The sequence below is a fragment of the Mustela lutreola genome, chromosome 10 (genome assembly GCF_030435805.1).
Source record: "Mustela lutreola isolate mMusLut2 chromosome 10, mMusLut2.pri, whole genome shotgun sequence".
Classification (NCBI taxonomy): Eukaryota; Metazoa; Chordata; class Mammalia; order Carnivora; family Mustelidae; genus Mustela; species Mustela lutreola.
Genome location: NC_081299.1, coordinates 40,324,876 through 40,349,247, shown reverse-complemented (window position 1 = coordinate 40,349,247; position 24,372 = coordinate 40,324,876). Strand labels below are relative to the sequence as shown.

General features: G+C 36.2%; 1 protein-coding gene and 1 non-coding gene across 2 annotated transcripts in view; one reads left to right on the top strand and one right to left on the bottom strand.

Moving 5' to 3' along the window:
• Positions 1-24,372, top strand: part of FAF1 (Fas associated factor 1) — a 492,920-nt gene that overhangs the window by 68,949 nt on the left and 399,599 nt on the right. The gene's annotated exons all lie outside the window — the stretch shown is intronic.
• Positions 20,616-20,721, bottom strand: LOC131810617 (U6 spliceosomal RNA). The gene has a single exon (XR_009345620.1). It is a non-coding gene; the product is annotated as a U6 spliceosomal RNA (small nuclear RNA).

The window sequence follows — 24,372 nt, the reverse complement described above, 5'->3', positions numbered from 1 at the left end:
CGAGAGCCCAGGGCCCCACTCCTCAGTGCGCCCTCAGAGAACAGCGCCCAGTTACTCCCGTCTGCCTGACCTCCGGCCGCGCTCCGAGCTCACCGAGCCTTCCACCGGTTCAAGGTAATACGGAGCTGCGAGCTTACTGTCGGCTCTGTCTCTGTAGCCGGCTTTCCCGTTCCAATACCCGCAAGCTCTGCGACACTCAGACACCCCCGATCCTTCTGTGACCCTGCGGGACCTGAGGCCACGCTGACCCCGCGTGGGCTTCGCCCCGGTTTAGCCTCTGGAGCGATGTCCCTCAGCGGAACAGACTTTTAAAACCATAAGTGACTCTTAATCTCACAAAACAAACTGAGGGTTGCCGGGGGGAAGGGGTTGGGGAGAAGGGGGTGGGATTATGGACATTGGGGAGGGTATGTGATTTGGTGAGTGCTGTGAAGTGTGTAAACCCGGTGATTCACAGACCTGGGGATAAAAATATATGTATATAAAAAATATATGTTTATAAAAAATAAAAAATTAAAAAAAAAAAAAAAAAAAAAAGTCCTGATTTTGTGCGCGGTTGCTCCGCCGCTTGCCGGGAGCCGGCCCCTCCCCCCGGGGTCTATCTTCCCGTCGCTTTGGATTCACTTCTCCGCCGGTCCTACCTTTCAGAAAGTGGTTGTTTTTCTGTTTCCAGAATTGCTGTTCTTCTTCTCTTCAATCTGCTGATGGATTTTCAGGTGTTTGCAATCTTTAGATAAGCTATCTAGCTGATCTCCGGCTAGCTGAAGCAGTCTCAGCTTGCTACTTCTCCGCCATCTTGACTCCTCCTCCTAAGATTTACTTTTTAAAGCTATTTTCAAGTATACAGTGTAGTACTGTTAACTGTAGTTACCTTGCTATACATTACATTGCCAGAACTTACTCCTTTTATACTTTGAAGTTTGTGTTCTTTGATCACTTTCACTCACTGTCTCCCATCCCTAGCAATCAGCAATCTAATCTGTTTCTATGAATTCCATTTTCTTTTAGATTCCACATGTAAGTGAGATCATACAATATTTGTTTTTCCCTCTCTGAGTTATTTCAAGAAATTTTTTCTGTTTTTTGGACCAGTAATCAAATTTTATTAATTCTTCCATGTCTTTAATGTTCTTTATAGGTGATTTAGCATATCATAGCCCATTTATAACTCTAATCTAAATGAATAAACTCTGAATGTCTTTAATATGAAGTTTGTATTTAGTTTAGTAGTAAATTACTAAATTATTATGAATTCTTAGATAATTTGAACAATTCTTAAAGTTGTTCTCTTATGTTACTATGAATTAAGGTTCCTCTTCTGTAATATTTTGGTGCAGATGCTTGGTAGGAGAGAAAATGCAGAGTTGTCTGAATGTCAGAATAATTCTATTTGATGTTTTCCCTTCACTTTCTGGGGCTCTCACTGATGAGCATTCCTTTCTAAAGCTATTAACTCACATTTTGTTGTGTGTGTGTGTGTTTTTTTTTAATTTTAAAAATGATCTTTGGAGAGTTTATTATAGAAGTGGTTTAGGTTTTTGAGTGGGGGAAGGCACTAACTCAAATCCTGGCACAGCACTACACATTCACAGAATTGTAATTACAATTGCAAGGCAAACTAAACATGAATTTTTTTAACAGTACAGGAACAGTACTGGTTGTGTTGGGATGACACAGGTGTCCCTGAGTGCCTTTGAAGTCCTAAGAAAGTCTAAATTACTATTTTGAAGAAGTGTTATTTTCAAAGGTCAAAACTAGAAATGTGTGCTTATAGAACTGAAATTAGATATGTAGATATAATCAACTATCAGTTGTCTGTATGTTTTGTGTAGATTTACTGCTGTTAAAATTTTTACTTAAAATATAAAAAGCCTCTATTATCTGCTTGTACAATTAACACTTTCTAATGTATTTTGCAAGGGTATTTTCTCTTAATTGCATGGTTAAAATTTTTTTAATATAAATGAGGTAATTCTAGTCCTACGATTTTGTAATCTGCACTTTTCAATTAACAACCTGTCACGAATGTCCAGGTAAATGTGGCTAACTGCTCATTCTTTATAATGTTCATTTAATGTTTACATGGTATGCTGAGGGGTGGTTGTAACATAATTTTACCAATCTGTTCTATGCTTTTAGATACTTAGGATTTTTGCAGTATTTTGCTATTATACACACAACTGTAGAGAATATTCTTGGATATTCTTCCTTGCATACTTAGCTATTAATTTTCCTAAAAGATAATAAATAAATTCAACTCATATGTGTATTTCTGTGCCAAATTGTGTGTGTGTGTGTGTGTGTGTGTGTGTGTGTGTTTGGTATTTATAGTTAAATTGCCTTCCAGGATAGTTTCACTAATTTAAATCTTTATCAAATATACACATTTTTGAGATTGCCTATTTCATTAAGCCAGAGCTTCCTTATTTTTCATATAGGGCATGTTCAGGCACTTGTCAAAATTTATAAATGTTTGTATGACCTGACTCCAAATCCATGCTTTTACCATATTATAATCTTTTTAAAAAATATTTTTATGTTCTTTTAAAAGAAGTTTTTGCGTTAATCACTTGCTGCTCATCATAACAAGTTCACTCCATAATCCCCCACATATTTCACCCATCTCCCCTGTCCACCTCCCCTCTGAGGTGACGATTAGTTTGTTCTCTATAGTTAAGAATCTGTTTCTTGATTTATGTGTGTTTCTCCTTTTTTCGCCCCTTTGCTCCTTTGTTTTGTTTAAGTCACACATATGAGTGAAATCATATGGTATTTTTCTTTTTCTTACTGATTTATTTCACTTAGCATTATACTCTATGGCTCCACTAGTTGTAAATAGCAAGATTTCGTTCTTTTTTAATGGCCGAATAATATTCCATTGTATGTATATACCATATCTTCTTTATCCATTTGTTGATCAGTGGGCATTTGGACCACTTCTGTAATTCGGCTATTTTAAATAATTTTGCTGTAAACCTTGGGGTGTATGTATGCCTTTGAATTAGGGTTTTTGTAATCGTTGGGTAAATACTCAGTAGTGCCATTGCTGGATTGTAGGGTAGTTCTATTTTCAACTTTTTAAGCAACCTCCATACTGTTCTTCAGAGTAGCAAAAATAAACAGTTGGGACTGCATCAATATAAAAAGCTTCTGCACAGTGAAGGAAATAGTCAACAGAACTAAAAAGCAGCCTGTGGGCTGGGAGAAGATATTTGCAAATGACATATCTGATAAAGAGTTAGTATCCAAAATCATAAAGAAATTTTCAAACTCAACACCCAAAAACCAAAAAATCCAGTTAAGAAATGAGCAGAAGTCATGAGGAGGCGCTTTTTCAAAAAAGATATCCAGATGTCTAATAGACATGAAAAGATGCTCAACATCACTCATTGTCAGGGAAATAGAAATCAAAATCACAGTGAGATACCACCTCATACTTGTCAGATTGACTAAAATGAACAACACAAGAAATAACAGTTGTTAGTGAGGATGCAGAGAAAGGGGAACCCTCTTGCACTGTTGGTAAGAATGTGAACTGGTGCAGCCACTCTGGAATACAGTATGGAGGTTTCCTCAGAAGTTAAAAATAGAACTACCCTATGATCCAGCAATTGCACTGCCAGGTATTTACCCAAAGGATACCAACATACAGATTCAAAGAGGTACATGCATCCCAGTGGTTATAGCAGCATTATCAACAATAGCCAAACAATGGAGAAAGCCCAGATGTCCATTGACAGATGAATGGATAAAAAAGAGGTCACACACACACACACACACACATGCCATACACACATAATGGAATATTACTCTACCATGAAAAAATTGAAATCTTGTCATTTGCAACAATGTGGATGGAGCTAGAGTGTATTATCCTAAGTGAAATAAGTCCGAGAAGGACAAACACCATATGATCTCACTCGTATGTAGAATTTAAGAAAAGAAACAGATGAACATATGGGAAGGAGAAAAAAGAGAGAGAGAGAGAGAAACAAACCATAAGGGATTCTTAATGATAGAGAACAAACTGAGGGTTGATGGAGAGAGGTGGGTAGTGGATGGGCTAGATGGGTGATGTGTATTAAGGAAAGCACTTGTGATAAGCACTGGGTGTTGTATGTAAGTGATGAATCATTGAATTATACTCCTGAAACCAATATTGCACTGTATGTTAACTGAAATTTAAATAAAATAATCCTAAAAATAAATGTTAATGTTCTCATGGCAGTGAATTAAATAAATAAATGTATGTATGTATGTTTGGTAGAATTTGCCTTTGTTTTCTTTGTTGGTCTTTTCCTAGCTTCTTTACATGTAGAGTTAGGTTGGTTATTTGAGATTTTTTTCTTGCTTCTTGAGGTAGGCCTATATTGCTGTAAACTTCCCCCAAGAAGCACTTTTGCTGCACCCCAGATGTTTTGTCACTGTTTTATTTTACCATGTTTCCATGTACTTTTTAATTTCTTTTATTCCCTGGTTGACCCATTCATTATTTAATAGCATGTTATTTAACCTCCATGTATTCATAGTCCTTCGAGATTTTTTTCTTGTGGTTGACTTCTAGTTTTATAGTGTTGTGGTCAGAAAAGATGCATGGTATGACCTAAATCTTTTAAAATTTGTTGGGGCTTATTTTATGGCCTAATAGGTGATCTGTTCTGGATGATGTTCCATGTGCACTTGAAAAGAATGTGTATTCTGCTCTTTTAGGATTGAGTGTTCGGAATATAACTGTTAACCAACCCCCCCCCCCCCCGTGTCATTTAAAGCTGTTTACAGTGATGTAAGTGGGTTGTTAAAATCCCCTACTGTTATTGTATTACTGTTGATTAGTTCCCTTATGTTTGTTATTAACTATTTTATGTATTTGGGTACACCCATGTTAGGTGCATAAATATTTATAATTGTTATATCTTCTTGTTGAATTGTTCTCTTTATTATTATATAGTGTCCATCTTTGTCCCTTGTTATAGTCTTCATTTTAAAGTCTGTTTCATCTGATAGAAGTATTGCTACTCTGCCTTTCTTTTGACATCCTTTCACATGGTAAATGTTTCTCTGTCCTCTCCCTTTAAATCTGCAGCTGTTTTGGTCTGAAGTGAGTCTCTTGTAGGCAACCTATAGAATGGTCTTTTTTTTTTTTTTTTAAACCATTCTGTCTTCCTGTGTCTTTTTTTTTTTTTTTTTTTTTTAATTTATTTGACAGACAGAGATCACAAGTAGGCAGAGAGGCAGGCAGAGAGAGAGGAGGAAGCAGGCTCCCCGCCATGCGGGGCTCGATCCCAGGACCCTGGGATCTTGACCTGAGCCGAAGGCAGAGGCTTTAACCCACTGAGCCACCCAGGTGCCCCCTTCCTGTGTCTTTTGATTGGAGTGTTTGGTCAGCTTATTCAAAATAATTAGTGATAGAAATTTATGTTTTAAAGATCTTATTTATTTGACAGACAGAGATCACAAGTAGGCAGAGAAGCAGGCAGAGAGAGGAGGAAGCAGGCTCACTGCTGAGCAGAGAGCCTGATGCAGGGCTCCATCCCAAGACCCTGGGATCATGACCTGAGCTGAAGACAGAGGCTTTAACCCACTGAGCCACCCAGGTACCCCAATAGAAATGTATTTATTGTTTTTTTATTACTGGTATTGTGCTTGTCTGAAGACTTTCTCTGATCCTTGCTTATCTTCCTTTCTTTCATGGTTTACTTATTTTATTTAGTGGTACATTTGGATTTCTTTCTCTTTATTCTTTGTGGATTACTAGTTTTTGGTTTGTGGTTACCATTAGGTTTGTATATAACATCTTGTTCATATAGCAGTCTATATTACATTGAGGGTTAAGTTTGACCCCATTCTTCCTCCTTTCCTCCTCATGTTTAGGTTTATGGTATCATATATTATTACATCCTTTTATATTGTGAGTTCCTTGACTGGCTTTTTACAGAAATACCCATTTTTCACTACTTTTGTGTTTCCTACCTTCATGTTGCCATTTTTTCTTTGTCTTTCATTTCCACTCAGTGTCCCCTTTAATATTTTTTGCAGGGCTTGTTTAGTGGTCTTAAATTCCTTTAGTTTTAGTTTGTCTGGGAAACTCTATCTCTGTTTCTGTTGTGATTGATAGCCTTGCTGTATGCAGTATTCTTGGCTGCAGGTTTTTCCCATTCAGCACTTTAAATGTAAATGATGCCACTCCTTTCTGACATGGAAATTTTCTGCCGAAAAATCCACTGACAGCTTTATGGGGTTTCCTTTGTATGTAACTGCCTTCTTTTGTCTTCTTACATTTAATATTTTTCTTTATCAGTATATTTTGCCAATTTACTGCTTTCGTTGATTTTGATGGGGGTTCTCTGTGTCTCCTGGATCTGGATATCTGTTTCCTTCCCCAGATTAGGGAAGTTTTCAGCTATTTTCTCTTCAAATAAATTCTCTGTCCCCTTTTTTCTCTTCTCTTCTGGGACTCCTTCAATCTGATCACTATTATGTTTGATGGAGTCACTGAATTCCCTCAGTGTATTCTCGTTTTGCGTAATTCTCTTTTTTCTTTTGTTCAGCTTGATTACTTTCCATTACTCTGTCTTCCAGGTCCTTAATTAGTTCCTCTGCCTCTTTCGGCTTCTTGTTCATTCCATTAGTTGTGTTTCTCATTTCATTTACTGAGCCCTTTATCTCTGCTATTTCTTATCTTTGTATTAATTGTCTCACTGATGTCTATCACTTTTTTTCTCAAGTCCAGTGATTATCCTTATGATCATTGCTTTAAATTCTCCATCAGTCATGTAATTTGTATCTGTTTCGCTTAGATCTTCATCTGTGGCCTTGTCTTAGTCTTTAATTTAGATCAGATTCCTCTGTCTTCCCATTTTGTCTATGTTTCTGTGCCTTTTTCTGTGGAAGGAAAGTCGATATCTCCTGTTCTCGAGAGTAATGGCTTCATGGAGAAGCCCTCTAGTACCCCATAGCATAATCTCTCCTATTGCCCAGGACCTGGTACCTCTGGGAGTGTCTCCATGAGTGCTGTGTGTGCTCTCCTGTTCTGTGCTGACCACTGTATCCTTTAGGTCAGTTGTCTGCAGAGGGTCTCTTTGCCTGGTATGAACAGTGTTTGGTCCTTGGCCTCAATGTGGCATGTTTTAACTAGGTGTGCTCTGGTCTGCTTGTGAAATAAGACCTGTGATTGCTGTCACTGGAACCAAGGCCTTGCAAAACTCCAGGGTATGGAGTCATGGTGTTGGTAGTGGTTTGGTGGGTCTTCTTGGGGAGAGGCCTGCCCCCTTTGAAGTGTGGTTCTTCTGGAATGTGGGAGGCAGGGCTTGGTTTAAGCAAATTAGGTAGCAAGTGTTAGCACTGCTTCCCGCAGGTGGCCCTTTGTTCATGCTGCGGGGTGGGGAAGGGAAATGCCACCTGCCAGATCTTTTGTTTCTGGGGGGATCTCTCTGTGAATGCTGCCTCTCTGGGACATGCTCTGGGATGAGCACGTGGCTGGTTTACTATGTGCCTCAAGTGCTCTTCAGAATGCCATCTCCATGCTGTATGTCCATGGGTTGTTTATTCTGCTTTCTGTTTAGGAGCAGCCACAGTGTCCTTTCAGCTCTCTCAGATGAAAGGATGTTGACCTTCAAAACTCCAGGCTTTAAGCTCTGTGGTTTAAGAACTCCCAAATTTGGGCCCTGTTGCTTTCCAAGCCAGTTGCTATGGCCTTTTCATTTTCCCAAGTGCTCTCGTATATTATTAGTCTGATCTCTCACCCTTCTCTGCACTGCAGTGGCCATGATCTGTTTGTTTCCCAACCTATGTCTCTGAACTTTGTGGCCTCTTTTCTTCCTTTATTTGTGGAGTTTGTTCTGCCAGTCTTCAGGCTGGTTTCTGGTGTATTTTGGGTTATTCGATAGTTAGTTTTATTTGTGGGACGAGGTGAACCTAGGACCCTCCTACTCTGCCATCATCCTCCTAATCCATTGTGTTATTTTTTAATTATTTTTAATTATTAAAGCGCTGTATAGATGATATGTACATGATTCCTGTGTGGAGGTGGGAAGTGTCAGGACCTTACTCAGAATAATGTCCCAGATTTCTAGTCTTGAAGTTGTTGTTGTTGTTTTCAATAGCAAGTGCATTACTTTATTTAGTGTATTTTTACGGTGTCCTTTGAAGAGGCTGATGCAAATTGTTGCTTTAGATTAAAAATCCCACTAAGCCACTCTTGCATGGTATTGATAAGAGGAATATGAGGATAAGAGGAGTTAAGTGAGGTCATGTGCTTGGAATAATGGACTACAAGTCTTTCATCTGAAAATTACCATTTGGGGGTAATATAAATTCTTTCCTAATGTCCTTCTGTTGGTCCATGTTCATTAGCTTTGAAGGGTAAAACGTCACTTGGTTCTGCATATTTTCTTAATCCAGTCTATCTAGGATACTGCAAAGGACAATTTTTCCTTAAATAATTGAATGGTAGAAGTACTCTTCAACTATTTCTGAGTTAACTTGATTTTGGAAAATATTGTAAAAGCACTTGGGTTAAAAACACTGACGTTAAATTTCTGTAGAAATGTAATTCACACTTTAATGGGCCCAAGCAAAAGCATTAGGCCATCTCTCACAACCTTAAACTTAGGGTTTCTTTTGAAATAAATGTCCTAGGTGGCTTTTTTCTGGAAATATACCATCTTTATCCACCATAATAATTTGCTGTGCTGTTTAACTATCTGGCTCTATACATTTTCTCGTTTTCCTATTTATATGACACTTAACTTTATCTTGTTGTTTTTAAAAAACAAAACTTGAACATTTTGAATAACTCATGATTCAAACTTTTCATTAGGTTCATGGAACTTTTTTATATGATGTTTTATATATTTTGCCTGTGCATTGTTATTTTGTCTTTCTAAATTATGATTATCACTGCTCTATATTTTATGGACCCTTATGGAACAGTTTGCATAATTTGAGTTTTAAACCTTGGAGATGTCTATATTTTAAATTGCCTGTATGCATCAGTTCAACCTCTCCTCCTCTGTTTTTGTGCCTGTTTTGCTAGAGAAGTATAGAGGAATTTGAGTTTAGGTACCACAATCTGGGATTGTGAAGATTTTAAGAAAACCCCAGAACAAAAAACTAATTATGTCAGTACTGAGTGCTTACAGTGTATCCAAATTTATGCTACATATAGTGGGAGCTTAAAAATATTAACAGTATATGGTATATGACTTCGAGAAGTATACTGAAAAATTGATAAGACGTATGATCTCTTAGACATGTATGTTATACTTAGAAATGGTAATGACTTCCTGAGAAATAATGATTATGCATATTTTAGCTATTTTATAGATCTAGACACATAAGTAAAAATATTTCTATATAGATATGTAGGAATTTAAGTCACTAGTCACTTACCCTGATCCTGTACCTTATTTTCATTATATAGCTATTGGTAAACTAGTTCTTCCAAACCCTGTTTTAAATACTTCCCAGTTGACTGTATTTATTTTGGGATAACTGTAGGTTGGGTTATATATGCTAAAATTCTGAAAGCAAAATAACATGAACTGTAATTCTATTGGGAAGTATCTCAGGCTGTTTTTTTATTTGAAATGAAGACTAGTTGAACTCTGCTTCCTCCATCTACCTCAGTCTTTTGAGTTTTCACTTTGTCTTGCACTTATATTTAAGAGAGGATTAATGTTGTTATAGTTGATTCCTTCCTTGCAGATGAGTATTTTCAGTTTATATACTGAAAGATGAATATGTAAGGAAGCATTATTGCCAATGGAGTAGAATCTTTTACCAAGGGATTGCCTTCTTACATGCAAGCATGCTATGTGATCACTATAAATTCTAATCTAGATCCAGAATTGACTCAGTGTTCCTTTTCATGTTTTCAGTATAGAAGAATTTGTGCCAGTAGAGAATAGCAATCTATACAGTTTGTGTTAACTTTGAGTAATCAAAATGTGAGGCAATTAACTAGAGTGAAAATTGGTTGCATTCATCTTGAATCAGGGGCCCTGCTCCTGGATTTTCAAATCTCTTGTCATTATTTTATTGAGTATAGTCTAGGTTGAGTTACTTCTTTCTGAACTTCTGAACTTCTATATATGAAGTAAGCTGTTTGGACTAAATTATAGTCAGAATCTCTAGATACATGAAATATTTATGAAGAAGTGATTTATGTCCTAATTCCTCTTGAGATTCTATAAAAAGGAGTCAAATGTGATTTGCTTATAGTAATATAAGCAAATGTTTTAGTAGAATTTCATAAGTGTTTGAAATACTTGTACACATACCATTTTGTTTAATCTTTTTAACAACTTTATGATGTAGATAATGGCAAGACAAGATGCATGCCAGTTGCTTCATAGGTCTGTATATATGAAACTCCTTCAATAAAATAAAATTCCCAGTAAGCTCTAGAAAATCAAGGAAAAGATATTTGACATATATTTGATAACCCAGTGCTAAGTGAAATAAAGTAAAAGTAAATGTTAACCTAGTCCTACTGCATTTTAAGTACTCTGTGCTCTTAGGAAATGATTTTTGAACTTTGCACTACTTCTGCCCTAGTTTTCTGCCTGTGCTGACATAGCTGTTTTGCTGAAGAAAGACTCTATTCAGTGTGCTTGTATTTATCTTTACTATGTGTTTCAACTTAAGGCAAAAATGAAACAAATCAGACTATTTTTGGATCATTACTGAATTGCTTTTCTACAGCGATAGATTTGTATTAATAGAAATTTATAATAAATTGATTAACACTGAAAAGTCAAATGCAAGGAAAATTACTATGCACATAATTTGTCTAATTTTAAGATTCACTGAGGTGCCTTGAGATATTTTCATTCTACCAGTTTTCACTTTTGAATATATCCTAGTGATTATCCTAAAATTCCTTAGAAAAATTTCTTCTACTACCCTACTCAGGATGTGGTTATAGAGTTCCTTGAGTGTGCACTGCTTTTCTATTTTATACAGTGTTGTGAACACCTGCAGTTTTATGAATGAACTAGTTAGCCAGTGATATAATGAGTCTCTGTTGTCATCAGAAAGCAGCCAAGCATTGAGTGCTGCCCTTCATCAATGGCCATTAGACACTGGCTTATATTTACACAGATCCTTGCTATGACAAAAGAGAAGCTATTATGAAGGAATTATCTCATTTTATCAATTTCTCCTCCTTTGCTATAGCCTTCTTTGTTTCTTTTCTTTTTTTTTTCTTTTTAAGGGACTGCAAGGCCATTGTTTTACAGAAGTTTTCAATTTTTTGCTTATAATTTGTCTACCGTCCTGTGTCTACTGTCTTGTCCTTTTATTGAGGGTGTACTTTGTGCTAGGTGTCATGTCAGATGGTTTACCTGTATTATTTCATTTAATCTTCACAGCAGTTCCAAAAGGTGAATAGGCTTTATTTTATAGATGAGAAATTGAGGCCCTATAAAGTTAAGTAAACTGTCCATGCTTGTGCCTCTATTTGGTAAGGAATAAAACTGTGATTTTGAACTCTTGTCTGTCAGTCCATAGAAATGTCCGTACTTTGAAGTCATGGTTTACAATTACTAGATTTTCCATACCCATTTCTTTTGCTCCTTTATTTTTCTTTCTACCACTCACTGCTAATTTCATATTGTCAAATGAAAGAACTCTAGTTACATACTAGTACTTTAAATATGTTTATGCATTGTTTTCAAGTAGATTCCAAGTTTCTAGAAGAAAGGGATTATGTTTCTTATTAATTTTGCCTTGGCACCTGACCACTTGTTTAATAAATGCTTATTTGACTGATTGCTTTTATTATTAGTACACTTAAATTTTTAAGTCTGTTTTCCATCTCCATCATTTGCATATTTGAAAAGTCCTTGCTATTAAGATTTCTGACTCTTACGGCTATTACTATTTCTTATCTGGCATAATGAAGTTTGAGAAAAGAGGGAGGAAAACCCAGATACCCCAAGGAATATGATTGGGCTGATTTCATTATTTCACTAATAATATTTAGATGGTCTTCTCCTGTTGTAGCTCTTTAAGTGATATGTTTCACAAACAAATTGTTTCTGTTTTTTCCCCTTATGTTTATTTCTGGTTGTGCTATCATAAAGAAAGCCCCTCACATGAACTTGTATTTTTGAAGTTTTTCATCAGTTCTGCATCTTAACAGAGAACTTAAGTAGAGTGAAAGATCATTGCTATTTCAGGGCACCTGGGTGGCTCAGGTGGTTAAGCATCAGGTCATGCTCTCAGGGTCCTAGGATCAAACCCAGCATCCAGCTCCCTGCTCAGCATGGGGTGTGCGTCTCCTCCCAGTCCCTGCACCACTCCCCTTGCTCATTTGTGTGTGCTCTCTCTCTCTCAAATAAATGAAATTTTTAAAAAAATGACTATTGGTGTTTAAAGTGTGATTAAACAGATATGAAAGAATTGTTTTCTAGGGACGCCTGGGTGGCTCAGTTGGTAGAGCGTCTGCCTTTGTTTGGCTCAGGTCATGATCCTGGGGTCCTAGGATCCTGTGTAGGGCTCTTTGCCCAGCAGGGAGCAGCTTCTTCTTCTGCCTGCCACTCCCCCTGCTTATGCCCTCTCTCTCTGACAAATAAACAAAATCTCTGGAAAAAAAGATATTGTTTTCTACTTTTCAGAGGAAACTTAGTTTTTACAAACATGAAATTCTCAGTTTACTAACCTCACTTTACCAAAACAGAACTGAGGTCTTCATTTTTACCCCTGACTGCAGCTTGACTTTCTGCTTATTTTTTCATTGGATTTTGCTCTGTGTTGTGTAACTTTTCCTTTAAATATAATCTAATTCTAGAGTTACTTCCTTGCATGAACCAAATACTACTTTTATAAAACTGATGGTAGGTAAAAGTTTAGAGACTTTAAGACCTAGTAATAAAGTGGTATGCTAATTTGATGTTAGTGGATAGTGTCCATTGTTAAATGAAATTTGGAACTGTGGCTAATATTTATTTATTTATGTATGTATTTATGTATGTATGTATGTGTGTGTGTATGTATGTATTTATGATTTCTAGTATACTTGCCTAACCTGTGTTTCAAAACACAGAGTTAAACTATTTAATTGAAATCATGAGGAGTCAGCTCACTGCAGTAAAACTAAGCTAAAAGCTTCATGCTAATTCTGAAAGAGGTAGTATATGCTATTTAAAGCTTGAACATTAAAAGAAAATGAAATTTTAAAGGTTTTGTATTTAAAATTATTTAATTCAATTGGATGCCCTTTGATCTTTGATATTTTGTAAAGCTTACTAACCTACAGGTTAGCTTGCTTTTAAAAATGGGTTTATTTTCCCCAAGTGCCTTGCTATATTATACTCAGCTAACTTATTTATGTCATTGGAATTGATTTAAACAAAGTATTGCAGCAAAGTCAGTGGTTAGTTAGCACACCTGTAAATGTGATGACTTACAGTTCCTCTTGCTGGTTCTGAGGATCAGCGGACATAAATCAGTGTGTGCTTAGAAAAGAAAAAGTAATATGCCAGTTAGAATTCCCATTTTCTCTTTTAAAAATATTTTATTTATTTATTTGACAGAGAGATAAAGGGACATAGCACAAGTAGGCAGCTCTGCAGGCAGAGGGAGAGGGAGAAGCAGGCTCTCCGCTGAGCAAGGGCCTGATGCAGGGCTCAATCCCAGGACCCTGGAATCATGACCTGAGCTGAAGGCAGCCACTTAACCGACTGAACTACCCAGGTGCCCCTAATATTCCTATTTCATAATTCTTTATACTGACAGTTTTTTAAAAATTTTGCTACTTAACAATAATATACTTTCTTAACAATTATAGTTACACTTCTGTACTTTTAAGTAAGAGGTAGTTAAAATGTTTGCATAAAATTTTTTGCTTTCTAATACCTCCCTTGGTTGTCACTTTCTTCATTCTTACTAATTTTTTTTTTTTTAAAGATTTTATTTATTTATTTGACAGAGAGAGATTACAAGTAGGCAGAGAGGCAGGCAGAGAGAGAGAGGAGGAAGCAGGCTCCCCGCTGAGCAGAGAGCCCGATGCGGGACTCGATCCCAGGACCCTGAGATCATGACCCGAGCCGAAGGCAGCGGCTCAACCCACTGAGCCACCCAGGCGCCCCTCTTACTAATTTTTTAATTAAAAAAAATTTTTTTTGCATTAAGAATGCTTAACATCTACTCTCAGTAATAACTTCATTTTCTTTTAATAACCTATTCTTGGATTTTGTTGTTTGGTTTGTATTTTGTTTAACTTGATGTTTTAGTAATTTTTTTATATTTTTGGTGCACTCCTCTAATACTTCTTCCTCACTTGTGCATGGATTTCTCCCCAGCATATACTTGTTCTGTTTTAAAAACAAAGTTCTGTAGTTCTTCAGATACCAAGGTACTCTAGGGTAAACTATGTTTTATCTATATCCAATTTAGTTTACAGGAAGCTGAGCAGTGGAGTTGTTTCTTGAATACCTCTATTAACAGATTTTGGGCCATCTTTCATATCCTCTATCATTTAGCCCTGCCTATTCATTATGAATGAGCTTCCATAACTCTAGAGCATGTATGACTTCATACAGCCAAATTAGCCTATAATCTCAAACTTGCCATAGGTATTCTTATTGCCAAGTTCATGCTTTTCCTTGTTGATAATCAGATTTTATCCTTCCTTTAAGGCTCACTTGAACTCTAATCCTTTCTGTTTCCTAGCAGCCTCTTCACTCAGTGAGAACCCTTGTCTCTGAAGCTTTGTATCCATTGTTGTGATATTACTATTCTTTTAATACTTCGCTTTTGCTCCATTTTTCCTCTTCCCTTCACTCCAACATGCGGACATATACACACACACTTTTAAAGAGAATGTTAATATCGTTAAAAGAATTAAAATGACTTTCATCTAGGGGTATTTGGGTGACTCAGTCGATTAAACGTCTGCCTTTAGTTCAGGTCATGATCCCAGTGGCTGGGATCCAGCTGAGATCCAGCTTAGCTGGGAGCCTGCTTCTCTCTCTGTCTGCCACTTCCCCTGCTTGTGCTCTCTCTCTTTCTCTGTGTCAAATAAATAAAATAAAAAATGACTTTGAATTAGAGTGTTTAAGGAAAGACGTTATGGGTACGGATACATATTTATTGATATATATACCTAGAAAAATGCATTATGTTACACCTTTAATAAATCTATGGTTAGCAACTGTGTAGAAGCTATCTTTGAAGATAATTGAGTAGTTCTAATGTATTGCTATATTATTGCTAACATGTTGGCATTTTTTTTTTTTCTAAACCAGGAAGTTTATTACCTTTTTCTGAATGTCAAAATTGAGGTATAGTTCTAGAGACCAGTAGTCTCCATAGGCATAGGTCTGTATTTTAGGGATATGGCAAGTCTAATAGCACTCTCATAAATTATAGGCTTGAATTTGGATTTATATTTTCTTCTTAGTAATTGATTTAATACATAGAGGATGAATATTTTCAAAACATACAGTGACTGATAATAACATGTTTATTAGAACATGAGGTTATTTAAAAATGTTAAGGAATTATAGAAGAGTTGCAAAATAGTTCAGGGTTCTTAATACCCTTTATCAAACTTCTGTTAACATTGACATCTTACATAACCACAGTGCAGATGGGGAAAGTTGGTAAAACTGGCACAATACTATTGGTAGTTTTAGTGTAATACTTATTACAATAGTACTTTTATACTATTGGTACAATATTATTAACTAATCTATGGACCTTATTTGAATATCACTAGTTATTTTACTAATGTACTTTTTAAAATTCAAGATCCAATCTAAAATCCACAGTGCATTTACTTTTTGTGTTTCTGTAGCCTTCTCCAATCTCTGACAATTCCTGTTATTCTTTGTTTCATGACTGTGACACTCTTGGAGGGTACAGATCAGGTATTTTGTAGCATATTCTTGAGTTTGAATTTCTCTGATGTTTTCTTATAGTACACTGAACATATCTGTATTCTTGGAAAGAATATCACAGATGCGATTTTGTGCCTTTCTCAGTGTACCAGAAGGTACATGATGTCAGTATGTCTTACTACTGGTGATGTTAATTTTGACATTGTTTTAGGTGATGTTTTCTAGGTTTCTTCACTGTGGTTACTATTTTCCTCTTTGTAATTAGTAAATATCTTTTGTGGAAATATGCTGAGACTATAGAAATATTTTACTAATTTTATGTCTTCTATTGATTTGCTAATATATTTCTCATGAAATTATTTATAGTAGTTGTCCCAGGTTTTACAAAATAATCTTTAAACAATCAGAATCTACATTTAAATAATAATACACTGCTCCATGTTTAGCGTTGATGGCCCTATAGCATTGTATTTCCAATTCTTCTGTCCCATTTTTTTATATTGTTACTGTCATGTTATTTTATTTATTTATTTATTTATTTATTTTTTAGATATTTTATTTATTTATTTGACAGAGATCATAAGTAGGCAGAGAGGCAGGCAGAGAGAGGAGGAAGCGGGCTCCCTGCTGAGCAGAGAGCCCGATGCGGGTCTTGATCCCAGGACCCTGAGACCATGACCTGAACTGAAGGCAGAGGCTTTAACCCACTGAGCCACCCAGGCGCCCCTGTCATGTTATTTTAGTTTTGCAAATGCTATAAACACAGTATGTTGTGACAGTTTTTACTTCAGGTAGTCACTTTTCTTTTAGAACAGTAAAATTTAAGGAGAAAATAATTTTATTTTACTTACATTTGTTAACTTTCTTTGAGTAGATTTAAATTTTTGTCAGGTATCAGATTCCTTCTGCCTGAGCTACTTCCTTTAATATTTCTTGTAGGGTAGGTTTGGTGGCAATAAATTCTCACAGTTTCTTGTTTTCCTGAGAAAGTTTTCATTTCTTCATTTTTGAAAGGTGCTTTCAGTGGGTATGGAATTCTGGGTTGACAGTTTTTTCTCCCTTCAGCACTTTAAAGTTAAATGTTACTCTCTTATTTTCTAGCTTGCATGGTTTCTGGAAAGAAGTCTATTTATTTTCTAATATTTGTTCTTCTGGCTGCCTTCAAGATTTTCTCTTTGTGGTTTTTCTTTTCAGCAGTTTGAATATGGTCTGCCTGAGAGAGTATGTGTGTGTGTGTGTGTGTGTGTGTGTGTGTGTGTAACTTTTGTAGTTCTGCTTCATATTCTTGGATCTGGTTTTAAAGATTCTTTTTTCTTTTATTTAATTGAGATTAACATTACATGTAGTTAAATGTATTAATATGTACAGGTCAGTGGTATTTAGTATATTCACAGTATTATGCAACTGCAAGCTCTCTTTAGTTGGTTTTAAAAATTATTATTTTTCTCTTTTTTTCTTCTGTATTTTTGACTTTGTGTATATTAAATACAGTAGTCTTTTTTTTTTTTTTGTTTTGTTTTAAACACAGTAGTCATAAATAATACAAACTTGAACTGTGTGGGTCTGCTTATCCATGGATGTTTTTAAAAAATATAGTACAGTACTGTAAATGTATTTTGTCTTCCTTATGACTTTCTTAGTAACATTTTCTTTTTTTTTAATTTTCTTTTCCTTTTTAAAAAAGATTTAATTTATTTATTTAACACACAGAGAGAGAAATCACAAGCAGGCAGAGAGGCAGGCAGAGAGAGAGGGGGGAAGCAGGCTCCCTGCCGAGCAGAGAGCCGGATGGGGGACTCGATCCCAGGACCCTGAGATCATGACCTGAGCCGAAGGCAGAGGCTTAACCCACTGAGCCACCCAGGCACCCAACATTTTCTTTTCTTTAGTTTACTTTATTGTAAGAATATAGTATATTGTACATAGAACATAGAAAATATGTGTTCATTAACTGTTTATGTTATTAGTAAGGCTTCTAGTCAACAGTACCCTATTAGTAAAGTTTTTGTGGAGTCAGAAGTTGTGTGGATTTTTGACTGTGTGTGGTGTTGGCACCCTAAACTCCCCTGCATTATTCAAGAGTAACTGTAGTTTGATTTCATCCTACAACTCTTGGATTCTTTTTTTATGTTTTTTCCCCTTCTTTTTTTCTTTGTGTTTCAGTTTGGGGAATTTCTTACATTCCTATCTGCAAGTTCACTGATTCTTTCCTTGACTATGTTAATTTAAGCCTGTTGAAGATATTCTTTTCATCACTGTTACAGGTTTTTGTTTTTTGTTTTTATTCTCCAGCATAGTTTCCAACTCTGCTTAAATTACTCATCTAGTCTTACATGTTATCTGTTTTTTTCTGTTAGAGCCTTTAACATATTGTTATTTAAATATACTTAACTATTTAACGTATTCAGTAGTCATTTAATATTCTCTGACAATTTTAACATCTCTATCGTTTCTGAGTCTGTTTCTGATGACTGCTTGTTTTTGCGTGTGTGATTTTCTGGCCCTTTGGTATGTTTTGCAATTTTTTTCTTGAAGTTGGACATTTTACATAGGATAGTAGAAACTTAAGATCTAGATATGGGCATGCCTTTTTTTTTTTTTTTAATGCTAAAAGACTTTTGTGCTGGTGTTTTGAGTTGATCTAATTTTGAGTTGAGTTGGGTTGGATTTGAGATTTATTTCTCTTTTGGCTTTGCTCAGTGAGGAAGATGGAAGGGTCCTGCCAGAGTTTTGTGCCCCTTCCACAGTGCCTGCTGCTATTTTCCCTTTGTTCTCTACCTTACTGGGAACTTTCTCAAGACTGCGAGATTCTTCTTGTGATTTCTTGTGTTTAAGGAGTCGACTGGTTTGTGGGAGTTTTTTGTTTAATGGTTTTTTGTTCTTGTTTTTAATTTTCAACTGCTCCCTTAGCTTTTGTTTTTTCTGTGCTTCAGAGAGGGTGTCTCTTGTAAGCTGCTTGTTACTCTGTGAGCTAGACTGGTCGTGGGTTCTGGAAGGCGTCCTCTATTGTTCTGGTAATACTTTGTCTTCTGCAGGCATTGAAAAGGTCCCTGGGTCTTGGGTTTGTGGCCTTCTCCAAGCTCCTGTCTCTCTTTAGGCGTAATTCCGAGCCTAGCAGGTTTTCCTGCCCCTCTCTTTGGGGTAGAGGATTTTCCCTCTTTTTACTTTTCAGATCACTGTAGATATCACACAGTGCCCTAAGGTGACAATGTTTGTTGCTCTTCTCCTCTAAGACTAAGGCTTTTGCTTTGTGAAGGAGATCGAAGGGTCCTGACGGTTTGTGCCCCTCCCATAGTAGCATCTGCTGTTCTTTTCCTTTTGTTCTCTGTTAGTAGAGACTTTCTCAACTGCCAGTTTTTTTTTTTTTTTTTTTTTTTTTTTTTTTTTTTTTTTCCTGTGAGTACTTGGTGGTATTTACAGAGCAAAAGCCTGTAAAAACTTGCAGATCTCCTATATTTGCCTTAACTCTCATTCACCAGTACACTTTTATTCTTTACAATTTGTCAATCATCCTACTGTAATTCTTATCCTAGCAAGTCAGTGCTCACCTTTTGTCTTTCTCTGCATGTTCCTGTCTTAGATTTTAGGCCAGTTGTTCACCCTGTGAATGGGTTCCAGAAAAGTTACGAACTTGGGTGCTCTCTCTTTCCATTATAAGGTTGGAAGTAATACTCTCTAGTTCTCTAATGATCCAGTGTCATTATTTTGAAAAACTGCTGTCATTTCAGTTTGTTTTTCTTCTTTCCCCAATATATGTTTAGTAGGTGGTTTTAAAATTTCCAGATGTAAGGTCTTTTCTCTTATTTTTTGTTAGTAACTTCTAATTCCGTAGTATTAGATTTCGAGAGTGTTGTTTATAACATTGCTACTTCGTGAAGATTGTTTCTTCGTAACCTAACATATGATTGATTTTTGTGTGTCATTGGCTCTTGAGACAATGTGTGTTCTTTATTATCAAAATGTAGATTTTAATATATATCAGTAAGATCTTCTACCTCCTTTCTTATGTTTTGTCCACTTGATCTGCCTTGTATTGAGTGCTATACTTAGTCTACTATTATTAGTGTATTTCTGTGTCTTTTTAAATATCCTATAGTTTTCTTTCATGAAGTTGGTTGCTGTTTTATTCATGCATGCATATTCATTTTTTAAAAAGATTTTGTTTATTTATTTGAGAGAGAAAGTGAGAGAGAGCGCATGCATGCACTAGAACCACTAGAGCCGGGAGGGACAAAGAGAGAGGAAGAAGCGGACTCACTGCTGAGTGTGGAGCCTGACTCAGGGCTCAAACCCAGGACCCTGAGATCATGACCTGGCTCAGTCAGACACTTAACTGACTGAGCCATGTGGGTGCCCCATGCATGCATATTCATAAGAGTAATAACTTCATTGTGAGTTGTGGCTTTTTAGCATTAAAAAGTGGTCTTTGTAAATAAAAATGACCTTTGTTTTATTTAATACTGGATGTTTACTCCTACTCTTTTTTTGTGTCCATTAGCTTGATTTTTTTTTTTAAAGCTTTTATTTATTTGACAGAGAAAGAGAGAGAGAAAGAGCACAAGCCAGGGGGAATGGCAGGCAGAGGGGGAGGGAGAAGCAGGTTCCCCACTGAGCAGAGAGCCCAGCACAAGACTCTGTCCTAGGACCCCAGGATCACAATCAGAGCTGAAGGCAGACACTTAACCGACTGAGTCACCCAGGGGCCCCCCCAGTAGCTTGATATTTATTTATTTATTCATTCATTCATTCATTCATTCATTTATTTATTTATTAAATATGGAACGCTTCACTAATTTGCGTGTCATCCTTGCGCAGGGCCATGCTAATCTTCTCTGTATCGTTCCAATTTTAGTATATGTGCTGCCGAAGGGAGCACAGTAGCTTGAGTTTTAAAAATATTTTGTTTTTAGTCATTTTGTTATTTCGTTTTAAGTGAATCTCTTGTGTATAGCATATATAGAGTCTTGTTTAATGAGCCAAATTTAAAATGTTTTTTTAACAGTTATGTCCATTCATATTCACTAATGTGATAGATGTGTTTGGTCTCAGTGCTGTCATAATATTTTGTAATCATGCTTTGTTGTATTTGCTATGTTTTCTATGAGTTGTATTTTCTTTCTTTTTATTTACAATTATTTTTTCTTAAATTATTGGTATTTAAGAATGCTTATATGTTCTTGTGGTTACTTTTATACTTGAACTTTTTTAATGCTCTTAGTCTCATTTTCTTCTTAGCTGTTTACAATGTGATATATCCATTTTTAAGTATTATTTAAGCCCATCTTTTGCCTGTATAACAGTCAGTATTCTTACTCTGTTTTCCTTTTTACATTTAAAAAATTACTTTATACTTTTTCAAAACATTTAAATTTGTCCGTTAGTCTTTCTTCTTGTATCTCACATCTGTTTTAGTGGTGTATATTTATATATTCTTAAAATACTTATCATTGGTCCCTTCACTAAAGTTTTCTTAGTCATCAGTCGGTTAATAAGCTCTTTCCCTAGTAGATTTCTCAAGGGTTGATTACTGCAGAATTCCCTAAGTTCTTAAATGTTGAAAAATTTCTGGTAACCCTGATACTTGAAGCTTGGCTGTATATAAAATCTTTGGTTCATATGTTCTTTAATTTTGCATTTATTATTTATTTAAGAAATATCCCCCCCCCCACCCCCTAAAGATTTTATTTATTTATTTGAGAGAGAGAATGAGCAGGGGGCAGGGAGAGGGTGAGGCAGAAGGAGAGGGAGAAGCAGACTGCCCGCTGAGCAGGGAGCCCCATGTAGGGCTCCATTCCAGGACCCTGGGATCATGACCTGAGCCAAAGGCAGTGGCCCAAATGACTCCGCCACCCAGGTGCCCCTAATTTTGTTTTTAAAAACCTTCTGCTTCATTGTCTTGCTTTATATATTGGTTTGGAAACTGATACCATCTTAATCCTTGCCTTTTTAAGTTACCGATCTTTGCCTGGAGGCTGTGAGGATTTTATCTTTATATTTGAAATTTAGTAGTGTTAGTAAAATATGTTTCAGACTTGGTCATTCTGAATTAATATCCTCTAGGCATCCACTGATCTTATTATAGATTAATAATATATAATAAATATATATGTTATATATTATATATAACATATATTCATGTCTGTTTTTAGAAAGCTTACTTGTAGTTGTTTAAAACTTATTTAAAAAAATTTTTTTTAAAGATTTTATTTATTTATTTGACAGACAGAGATCACAAGTAGGCAGAGAGGCAGGCAGAAAGAGAGAGAGGAGGAAGCAGGCTCCTCATGGAGGAGAGAGCCTGATGTGGGGCTCAATCCCAGAGTCCTGGGATCATTACCTGAGCCAAAGGCAGAGGCTTTAACCCACTGAGCCACCCAGGTGCCCCTATTTTTAAAAATTTTTATTATTATTTTTTTAAGTAGGCTTTATACCCAGTATGGAGCCCAGTGCAGGGCTGACTCATGATCCTGAAATCAAGACCCAAGCTAAGGTCAAGAATTGGATGCTCAACTGATTGAGCCACCCAGGCGCTCCTCTTAGATTTTACCTTTAAATTTTAGTTCTGTTCCATTTTTTTGTTGTTGTTGTGTCAGGAACTTGACAATATGAATATGACTACTTTGTCTCTCTTCTACTCTAAGTTCTTCATTTCTGATCCTTTTTCTTTTTTTGCTATGTTATTTTTATTCTTATGGTTGTTTTCCTGCCTTTCTTCAATTCCCCTCATGAAATTTTGGTTGGCATCTATTTTCCCATGGGTACCTTATGACTTATCCTTCATTTCTGAGAATATCTTATTTTTTTTCCTTTTTCCTGGGTCCCATCAGCTTTCTTTCCTTTCTTCTACCTTTTTGATTATTTTTCATGGTTTTAAAATTTTCTGATTGAAGATGGTTTTTCCTCAAATGCTTATTTAAATAAGTATGTTTGTTTGGAGTATTAATTTACAGCTTTTCTGTTTCATGGTAGTTTTTTGGAAGGGAATTTTCCTCAGTAGATACATATGAAATTTCATTTCCCGATTTTTTTTTTGGAATAGCTCATATATATTGGTTAGTTTGTGTGTTTTTATGTTCATTTTTATGGTGACAATATGAATGACAGTATTTTTAAAATAATTTAAATGGCGCCCTCTTCTGTCAATTTAGCAAAGCTCAGATACTTAAGCCAGTTTTTTGGTTGATTTGTTTTGGTGTTTGGAGGGGAGTTGAAGAAGAGTGATAAAAAGTAATGGGAGCGTTGACTTTATGATTCTCTTTTGTCTTGTAAGACACTAGACTTTCCCATTTTGCTTCTTTTCCCCTTTACCACTTGACTATCAAAGGGAGACTTTCACTTTGTTTTTGCTTTTTTTTCTTTGTAGTAGCTGTGTGTTTTTTAGACTGCCCCTTTAAGTCATTCCTCCCCCTTTAAATTATGCCTTTTTAAATCCCTTTCCTGTAATCTTTGCTATGATCTGTCTATACCTTTTTATTTTTTTTATGTATTTTATTACATTTTTTAAAATTTTATGATTTTAAAATTAATTTATTTGAGAGAGAGCAAGAGCAAGCAAGAACATGAGTTAGGGGGAGCGGCAGGGAGAAGGAGAAGCAGACTACCCGCTGAGCAGGAAGCCAGACAGGGGACTCTGTCCCAGGACCCTGGGATCATGACCTAAGCCGCTTCTCCAGCTGAGCCACCCAAGAGCCCCTGTTTATACCTTTTTAATGTTTTCAGACAGACAGAACTTAAGCTCTTAGGCAGTAGTTTAATCTACTTCTCTAGCTGTAGTTGTAATCTTCTCTTAGGCAGTAGTTGAATCTACTTTTCTAGCTTCCCTCTGGAGGCCTGTCTTCTGAGGTAGGGATGGGACAAGGAACATGAGAGACCATATACTGGGAATTGGTAATTTTCCTCTTTTTATTAAAAAGGAAAAAGGAACATGATCAACAAAAGGAACATGTTCCTCACACTTATTTTGAAATTTCAATATTCTCCTTCTGCAATTTCAATATTTCTCTTTCATGTTGAAGGCATGATTTTTGTTTAGCTTTATTTGCGCTTTGTTGTTTAGTATTGTTTTGGATGATGTAATAGTCTGGCTCCAATCAGGATGTAGAAAACCACACAGTAGGTTAAAAACAAGTGAATTTTAATATAATGAATTATTAACTATGATAAAGGAATAAGTATAAGATATGAGAAAACTCTATATTGTACTTTAGGACTAAGAGAGAGTACCTAAAGAAGGACAAACTTAGAAGGGATTCAAACATTTTTGGAGAAGTAGTTCAGCCCATTGAACAGGAGAGAAGTTCACTCTTTCGCCAGACCTGAACTGGTTTGTAGTCATTGGGTAAGTACCCTCTGGTGGAAGATGGGGGAGCAAACTAGCCATCAGTAGTGTGGGTATGCCGCGGGCTTGCATGGAGTTGTGAATTCTCTGATCACAGGTAGGACAGGGGACTTGAAGGAGCAGCAGTGTGGTTCGAACCCTCTGGCCGCAGGCAGCCATGCACAGGGACTTGGAGGGGAGGTCAGTGGG